Source organism: Myodes glareolus, chromosome 5 (assembly GCF_982192425.1).
Source record: "Myodes glareolus chromosome 5, mMyoGla1.1, whole genome shotgun sequence".
NCBI lineage: Eukaryota > Metazoa > Chordata > Mammalia > Rodentia > Cricetidae > Myodes > Myodes glareolus.
Window position 1 is genome coordinate 84479056 of NC_142030.1, and position 10147 is coordinate 84489202.

The 10147-nt window shown below is 36.9% G+C and overlaps 1 pseudogene; it reads right to left on the bottom strand.

Annotated features, from left to right (window-relative positions):
* Positions 1 to 1714: 1714 nt before the first annotated feature.
* LOC125398367 (CYFIP-related Rac1 interactor B pseudogene) lies at positions 1715 to 3382 on the bottom strand (annotated as a pseudogene).
* Positions 3383 to 10147: the final 6765 nt, after the last annotated feature.

The following is a 10147-nucleotide window of genomic DNA, read 5'->3' on the forward strand; positions in this document are numbered from 1 at the left end:
AGTTATATAGGTATTAAGAATTACATATCAACAGTTAGTTATGTTTGTCATACTTATAGTTTGACTAATCAGGTCCTTTAGATGCATAGAGATTATATTCTTCATAGATAGATAATCTTCAACCACTTCAAAAAGCTATAGAAAATGGCATTTAAATAATTTAGAGTTCTGTTGAAGTGAGACATGATTGCTCCTGGCAGCACCGATCTATTCCTGAGACTGTTGAGCACAGAAGGCTCTCCATTTGGAGCTTGTTTCTTCTTGGCAAAAACTGGCCTTTTGGGCAAAGAACTACCCATGCCTCAACCACTGACAAGATAGATAGTATCCGAAAATGGATACACAGGACTGTCAAATCTTGTCAAGATAGGGTAAGATGGTTTTAAAATTTTTCTTATCTTTGAAAATGGTCTGTCAGTTATTCTAGGCCTTAGCCAAAGTTGGTTGCTTCAACGTTGCAAATGAGACTTTGGGTGATTGCCCAGGTATCCAGCTGTATCTGTCATTTGTTGCACATTTTGAAAGTTGCTTGATTGCACTTCCTGCTTACTCAAGTAATATATTTCCCTTCTCTGATCTTCGATGGGGTTGAAGATGAATTGTAGTTATTTTCCTCTCATGACTTGGCTAAGTTATTTATTATAAAAGACTTAAGCTAGTTAGGATATGATATTTGTTCTTATTGTATATAATTTTGTATTAGGTTTAGAACTCTCTTATTTAAGGAAAATGGGGAAGAGTTTTAAGAAGGCTTGTAGCTTGTGATTACCAGCCTACTTGGACCTGTCCTCTTATACTATATATGTGGATGCAGAGCCTATGTCTGCCCCTTCTTCTTCCTTTGCCCTGGCTGCTCGTTCAGATTGTTGAATTGCTGGATTCGATCTCTCTCCACGGTTCACACAGAAAATTCTGATTTGTGAGTTTACCCCTAAATAAGTAACTATTTCTCAATTCTGAACTAGTGTGGGATTTCTTTTAAACATCCATCCATCACTTCATCTGGTGAGCCTTTTGTGAAGTGCAGATGTTCACAGACCATTAGTGATCACCTACATACTTAAAATCAGTTAAGAGTCAGTTTAAGGGAGTTTGTAGGTAGGGAAAAGAAGATGAAGAAAAATGAAAATTATGTTACTGTTATATGAACTTTTGATAACCACTGAAATGAATGTCGAAGATGAACCTAGTCTTCTGGGTAGGAGTCAATGAATCTCTACCACAAGCTGCCTGGGAGTCTGTATCGGATTTTGCTTTGTTATCTGTCCAGAGATTGGCCACACAATCAAAGCAACACTGTAAGGTAACATTTTTTCATGTAAACAGAAAATTTGCCGTGCTTTAAACAGCAAAATATTTATATGTTATACTTCATTATGCCCCAAGGAAATTCAAACCACAAGCAGGTCACATTTGACATTATGCCCTAAAAGGAAAGAAAAACAAACAGGTAAGTAGTTTGCAAGCAGAGTGTATTTGTGAACATGTGTGCATGTGTGGAATGTGTGTGTGTGTGTACACGCACATGAGTGTTTGTGTATATGATACTAAATGTATTTGTAAGTTTCCATCAGGACCTATAGATGGTAATCATTTCACATTTTTGTAAAGGGTAATTGAGTAGTGAAAGACTTACACAAGAGGTAACTGTTCATAGTCAGCATCATCACTGATGTATGTACTCAGTATTAAGGGGATGGTGCAGAAAGGATTTTGAAGGAGACTGAAATATAATTGGATGATAGGAGCAATGCCATTCAGAAATGAAAAGAACGTATGCAAATAAAGTCCTGAAAACTGGGACAATCAATGGAGAAAAGGAGAACTGATTTTTACTTTATCAATAGCCATTCTTAAACATGAACATGCATATGTAATATTCTATACACATATCACAGTTTCTAAACATTAGTTAATAAAGGTTAAACACGCAACATACATCCTTACCAAAAGAATTCAAACTGTCCACTTAAACCTTTAAAAAAAACTTAGTAAGTAAAAAAATGTTTGTGTTGAGCACCATTTGCACAACACAATTAATTAAAACAATTCATTTGGCTGGACATGAAAAAGCTGTAGTAAAAAATAAATTCATGAGGCTTTTAAACAGCAAATTAAGCAGTTTTGCCATGTAGAAGAAGCAATATTAAAAACTACTTTAAAAATTCACATTTAAAAATATTTAGTTCAAGGCACAGAACTTTTCTCAGTAGAGACCTCAATGCAGTGTATAATTAACTGCCTTAGATGATCTGTTTGGAAAGGACAAAATCCCTTTCAAATTATGACTTTACTGATTTCGGCACAGAAAAGAAGTCTTAAGAAGAAGAACATGATTTGAAAAGTGGGAAGAGGAACGGAGGAAAGAAAAAAACCCGGGCATGAGGAAATTTAATGGCAATCACTAAAGACTGCATTCTCAGCCACTGAGGAACACTGCTCCGTCTGCAGCAGGGGCGTGCTGCACAGCTCTCACTGCAGCGGGGACGTCATTTCCGTGGAGGGAGTCTCGTCACTTAAATGTTTTGTTGTGTACCTGAGAGCACTGAGAAGACCTTCTACATGATTAGAAAACCGGTCCTTAGCATCTTTGAAACAGTATTTCATATCAACTTTGGAAGTTTTGATAAATGCTTCCCCTGGATGGATGTAGTCATAGAGTAAGTACTATGACACCCACCATTACCCTCAAGCAGAACGATACTGTCGCTTCATTGATAAATCTGTTTCTGTATTCTGGTGTCTCCAGCATGACTCTGCGTATACTTGACATGGGCTTAAACAATCCGTGGTGTTTTCTATTGATAAATTTTTTATTCTCTGATACAAATTTTGTTGTTGTATCACTCAAGGTTTTCAGCGTCGGGGTGGCCTTAGCATAAAACAAAGACATTCGATTTGCCAATTCATTGTTTCCTTCAGTTTCTCCTTCTGTCAGGACATTATTAATCCTTTTCTTGTTTGCTCTTCACCTTTCACTCTCTACCGTTGGTCTTCCTATTCCCCAAACTCTCCAATATCTCAGCTACACTTTTTCTCAATGGCATCACTTTCATAGGGCCTTAAGCCTGCTATGGTGTTCGCAAGGAGAAAATGCGTGAGAAATGTAGAGCAAAGAACATTCAGGTGGCAGTGAGACCACAGGTAAACTAATTATTGATCATTTAAAATTCCCAAGGAGAAACCATTATTCTTACAAGTACTAAATCAAACAGAAAAAATGCAAAAGAAATTAATAATCTATGAAAACAATCTAAGAGGAAAAGTGATATCAAAAACTTAACCTGTTCCTTGGTACAGAGGGGATGCTGGCCCCAGCAAGGGTGAAGTCTTGACCTGCCCTGCCTTCCAAAACCAGCTCCAGAGGCAAGTAATGGTCCATAACGGTCTCTTGCCGCCCCCTGCTGGGCATCAGTGGTCAGATTCTCAAGGATTTAGGGAACGCAGATCTGATGATGACATCACCCCGCGCACCGCTGGATGCCGGAAGTTAGTCTTTATTTCCACTCACCCATACCTCCTGGTCTTTTAGAAGCATAAGTAGAAAGCATCAACGCCGAGTTTTGGTACAGAGTGCGACTCCTATGTATGGCTCCGAGTGAGGCTGGGAGCTGCTGTGGTAATTTTAAGTGGGCCGCCTGTCTGGCTCTACAGTGTGATTGCTAAAAGCAATTGCAGAATTATGCTGGAGATAAGGAAAGCCTGTGATGAGGAATTAGGGTGGTTTTGAGTGTAGACTCATCAAGTTCTCTACACTTCAGATAGTAAAAGAGTTCGAATTGTGTCAGAATTTGTAACTTTAATGACTGTGTTCTCCCTTTACGTTGCTGTTTTTGGGGGGATTTAGAAGAAAATGTGTATAAAACGTCGAATTAAGGTCACCCATTATGATTCCACTACCTTTTCCCCAGCTTGCACGGAAGTGGGCATTTTGTTGCAATTTTCTTTTCATCATGAGTGAGAAATACTTAGTTTGTGGGAAGTAGTCCAACTCACAAAATCAATCTCTTTATTCTCTACCTCGCTTGTGATATCTTGCCTTTTCTTTTCCAGATTGGAGGAGCAATGGTAGAAACATCCACTCCTTACCTTTTCTGGAGATATTTGAAGTATCCTATTGTAAAATAAATAAGAAGTGAAGAAGTAGTTCTGTAAAATATTTCTATACTTATTTACTGTGTCAAAGGATTAGCTGGATTGTAGTACCTCAGTGCCAATAATTACCTATTTTCTTTAAAAGCCCATTAGCTGTCCATCTGTGAAACAGAAGGAAACATAAATCCTCCTTCTCAGACCTCACTAATTACAGTCACCAATATTTTCATGATATTTACTAGCAGATAGCAGATAGAATACCACTCCAGGAAGGCAATCTACATGCCACCCAAATTATCTCTAAAGATGAGAAGATATCATTAATGGAAAAAGTAAAAACTTGGAATCATATGTACATGATGAGAACCAAAAATTAATTGATTTGATGGATTAATTAGAAATGTTTACAGGTCAAGAGATTCAGACTTTACAAAGGACAGTGATAATCCACTGAGGAACTTGTCGGAACTGATAAGCATGGAGAGGAGGTACAGGCAAAAGACAATAGTAAAGATTTAACATCACCAGTACCTCTCAGAGTCAGAGATGACTTCCCAAGAGTTTTATCTACTTATCCTCTTACTACTTCTGAAAAAACCAGCAAATATCACATACCCAAAGGATATACATAGTATAATTGGGAGTCTATACATATGAACGATCTAAAAGATATTAAGCAAGCAGTAGTTTCTTATGGCATGTCTTCACCATATATGAGGCAGTTAGTAAGGACAAGAGCTTCAAGAAATAAGGTTACTCCACATGATTGGCTTCAGTTAGGTTCTGCTGTATTAGATGATGGTCCACAGCTTCAGTGAAAGGGTTACTAGAGAGAGGAAGCTAAGACCCTTGAACATCAAAGTAGAGTCAGAGGTTTTGAGACCTCTCAAGATAAAATTCTTGGTGAGGGCCCTTATCCTGATCAAAATACTCAATCTACATACCATGAACATATATTGTCCCTACAGAAGCCTTGGATGTTTGAGAAAAGATAGAAGGAAAAGGAGAAAGAAATCAGTCATATAGTACGGTTTTATAAGGCCTAAGAGAACTCTTTGATTACTTTTTGCAAGGATTAACTAAAGCTGTACAAATGGGGGTAGCAGGTCCATAAGCTAGATGAGTATTCATTGAATCTCTGGCTTTTGAAAATGCTAATTTAGAATGCAAAAAGATACTTGTGCCCTTAAAGGTCAGATCAGGACCAATGGACTAATGGATCCTATATATAGCCAATGTTGAGTCCTTTGACTCTAACACTGATTCCTGGGAAGAAATGATTTCCAAAGATATGAAGAGACATCAAAATACTGAATGCTTTAATTGTGGTAGAATAGAATATCTGAGAAGGGACTATAGAAGGGCATTCCAAGAAATAGTGTTTCTTCTGAGAATCACCTAAATAGAAGGCCCTAACCATCTGTGTTATGCAGATGTGGCAAAGGCTGACACTGAACAAATGAGAGTAGAGAAAAAGGAGACAAACAAGACAATCTGTTATCATTGGGAAACTCCTTGAGGGGCCTCTCACAGGGCCCCAGGTCAAAAGTGGTCCAGTCATTCCCAGTCACTGTAGAGAACACACCCCCACCCAGGAAAATTAGAAAATCCAGTGCCTGTTATTAAAAAAAAAACACACTGCTCTGAATGATAGAATAACCATGGAGGATGAATCAAAAATTCAAACAGAAAATATAAAATGTATATTTTGGCAGACTTCTATATATGATAAGATACCAAAGCTGATAGTATGAATAAATAACATTATAATAGAAAGCTTATCAGCCATAGATGCAGATGTGACTATTATTACCCCAGAATCTTTGCATCTGAATTTCTCCTTCAGGAGGCAGATGTTCAATTCTTAAGAGTTGGAACCCTGTCTCAGATAAAAACAAAGCACGAGATGAGTTGAATGCATATAACTAGAAGGACTGAGAGGAAGGCTAAGGCCAAATATGGCTATATAGCAATGAATCTATGTGGTTGTGACCTGTTACCACAGTGGAATATCCATAAAAACATTCCTGCAATCTCAGAAACAGACCATAGACCAATTATGTTTCTAGGAAGGATATTATAAGATACTATAAAAATAGACACTGACCATTCAAGCTGTACAAAATGAACAGCTGGTGAACTCTCAGACACACTAACGGCCCTAACTTTAATGGTTAACTAAGAAACATGTATGGGTTAAACAGACTTCTCTAGCCAGGAGTTGAGACAAGCCCTATACTTGCCCATTATACATAGACCGTACAAATACTGATTCAGCTACTTCTCCCAGGACTTTACAATTAACTCAAATTTTTTTGAGAATTCCCTAAATATACCATCACTCCATTCAGCAGTAAGTAAATTTAAGAATACAATGCTCACATTCTCATGAAGTGATTTGGGTGGTTTTTGTTCATTCAATGAATTATGGATATTATATATATGATAGGATAAAAAGGTAGATTAATGAATCTACTCTGAAAAGAAAAAAAGAGGGTATAGATATGATATACCTATCATAAAAAAAAAGAGGGTATATGATAAGATAAAAGGTCAATTGTTGAGTCTACTTTAAAAAAGCAACTGTTATTTTTAAATGTTGGCTTGGACATTCATATATTGTATACAAATTTTGTATATTGATATAAATTTGAGATTAATTTTGTTAAAATGTACTGTACATACATTTCTAATCTTGTTCAAGGTATTTTACCTATACAACTCATTTAACAATATAATGTAAATCTATAGTTCTTAAAAATTATTATTACCAACTGTTTGGGATAAGAAAATATAGGTTAGTAGTTAATCACATAGTACAATCACACTTGTAGTCACATTAGGTATGTTTTCAAGGTCAAACTTATTTTATTTTATAAGTAAATTTATAATTATATATTATATATACAATAGATAAATATATAATAGTAAATTATAGATATATTTTAGGTAGTCAGGTCATCTTCAAACACTTCAGAGATCTACAGAATATGGCATTTAAGATGTTTTTAATAACCTAGGTTCCTCTTTTTTTATGACAATGAAACATGTCTTCTGCCAGCACCAATCTACTTCAGAAAAGATAACAGGCATTGAAGAAACTCTAAATGGAGTTTACTTTGTTTGTGGCAAAAATAAGCCACTGGGCAAGAAAATGTCCCTGCCTTAACTGCTGACAGTATGCTGTCCTAATTAAACAAGGAGGACAAAAAAGAAAGTGATGGCCAAACATTGTCAAGACAAGGAGGGACAGCCCTTCAGAATATCCTGCTTCACAGAAAAGTTTGTCAGATATGCTAGGCCTGTAGGCTGAAGAAGGATACCCAATGTAGAAGGGGAACTTTGGGTAACTGCCCTGTCAATCAGCTGTTTCTGTCATTATACACAGTGTTTGGAAGTCACTTGCTTGTACTTCCTGCTTACTCAGTTAATATTACTTCCTTCTTGGTTCTCTGGTGGAGTTGAAGACTAGATAGTTATAGTGACAGTTTACCTTGTTTACTTGACACAGAAAGCAAGTTATGATAGGAAGTAAATTAGGTTCAAGACTTTGGAAAAACCAAGATAGGATAGTTATAGAGTATTTTCTCTGAACTTGTCAAATGCAAATGGTCTAGACATTGCTGATGTGTTTATTGCCTGTATATATTGTATATACTTATTGCACTTATTGTATATAGTTTTTCCTATATTATTTACAGCCTTATTTTTTATTTTAGACAAAAAAGGGAAATGTACCAGCATTTCATTTGTATTTTAATAAATAAAATGTATTATCAGAAAAGAAAAAGTAAAAGGCAGCAATGACAACCGCCTTTAATCCTGGTAGCCACACCAGCTTGCCATAGAAACCAGGTGGTAGTGGTGCACTCCCTTAATCTCATAATTAAATATGATTGTAAAACTGGAGGAGACAGCTCTCAGTCTTAGTTTCATTTTGAGATTCTTGGAGGCAGGATTGCCATTTTGAACCAAGGTAGAGGTAAACAATGGCTGACTGCTTTGCTTTTTCTTTGAGCTCAACCCCAATATTTTTTCTGTTTGTATAAATAGTGCTTCAGAGTTGTTGTGATTCTGTTGTTCAGTTGTTTTAGGAACTAGAAAATTTATGGGAGAACTGAATTTTCCTCATTCTTTCTTGGATACAAAATGACACACGAATAATTACATGAAAATAGTCATCATTAATACAAGAAGCACAAATGAGAGAGTATTCAGGAGAGACAAAGTATACATTCTTTGTATATATATTCTATTTGTATAATCTGTGGAAGCAAAAAGGATGACTGCTGGGGATCAATGGGGAAATTACTTTTGAATTTTCTGTCAATCTTTTTTTTTAAAAAAATTTATTTATTTTACCTGAGTGTGTCTATACATAAGTATATTATGTGAACCACATGCTTGCAGAACCTGCAGAAACCAGAGAACAGCATCAGATCCTCTAGAATTGTAGTTACAGACAGCTGTGAGTAGTCATAGGTGCTGGGAACTTTAGTCTGACTCTCTGGAAGGTTAACCAGCACACTTATCCACTGATCCAACCCTCCAGCCACTTGGTTAGACTTATTAGAGCCACATTTTATCCACTTTTCCTCAAAAGACTCAAGCTGAACTCCCTGAACTCAAGTTTTAATATATAATGTTCTCTAGTGTTTTGATCTTTCTTTTTATGAAGAAAGGGGTAGATATCTATGAATTTGTAATTCTCTCTTGAAAATTTTAAGTTTCTCTGTGAAGAACTGAGCAAGACCTTTTTACACTTTGTAATACTCCCGGGTAGTCATCATGCCACTGGTTCCTTGATCTTTAATCCTTGTACTACAAAGATAGTAAATTGCTAAGCAAAGTTAGCTTTTTCATATTCTTCTCGATGGAACTTAAAACAAAAGGTAAGTAATTATTTATTATTGCAACATAATTTTCAACAATTACCATTCTGTGATAATTTCTCTTTTTTATTCCCAAATGTGTCTTCTATTGATTTTTTTAATTTTTTTATTTAAAAGTTCTTCTTCATTCTATATACCAACTACAGTTCCCCTCCCTCCCCTCCTAGTACCCATCCCTACCTTCCTCCCACCCAAACCCTCAGAAAGGATAAGTCTTTAAAATGGGGAGTCTACAAAGTCTGGCATATCAAGTTGAGGCAGGACCCGAGTCCCTCCTCCCGGTAGTCTCTGGTCTGAGTAAGGTATCCCTCCAAAGGGAAGGTGCAGAGCCAGTTCATGAACTGGGAATAAATCCTGGTCCCACTGCTAGTGGCCACACACACTGCTAAAACTATAGAATGGTCAAGCACATTCAAAGGGCCTGCTTCTGTCCTATACAGGTTCCCCAGGTATCAGTCCAGAGCCAGTGAGCTCCCACTAGCCAGTCAGCTCCCACTACCTTGGGTCCGCTGTCCCTGTGGGTTTCCCCATCATGATTTTGACAGAAACTATTTCAATGTGCCAGGCTACCTGACTTTAGATCGGGCTTTTCTGAATTTCTCTCCTCATCTATGGTCCTGCCCCATGCACAGCAAGTAAATTGCCCCCTCTCATTTTTTTTCACAGAAGAAACAGAAGCCATAAGAAACCATAGGATGTAACAGTCCTCTTTCAACCATAGTTCCAATGTCCCTCCCAACAAAGATCCTGCCGTTGTGCTTTTGGTGTGTCCATTTTTGTTTTTCCCAGAAACTCTCTGCAAATATTATGTGATATTTACACTCAGAATTTTCTTTTTCTATTTTTTTTTGGGGGGGGGGGGTGTTGAGACAGTTTCTCTGTGTAACCTTGACTGTCCTGGAACTCATCCTATAGACTAGACTAGCCTTGAACTCATAGGGTTCTGCCTACCTCTGCCTCCCAAATGCTACCCAGAATTTTCTACATTGTCTTTCTCTATTACTTCTATTTAATTTTAATGTTCTCATATTTATTTCTATTTCAATAGGTCCCCCTCTATTCTCATCTCTCTGTCCTCATTCATGACACCACTTATTGACAAACTCACATTTATGTCTTCCTTTTTTGTGCCTTTTATTTATTCTCCAACCCACTGCAGT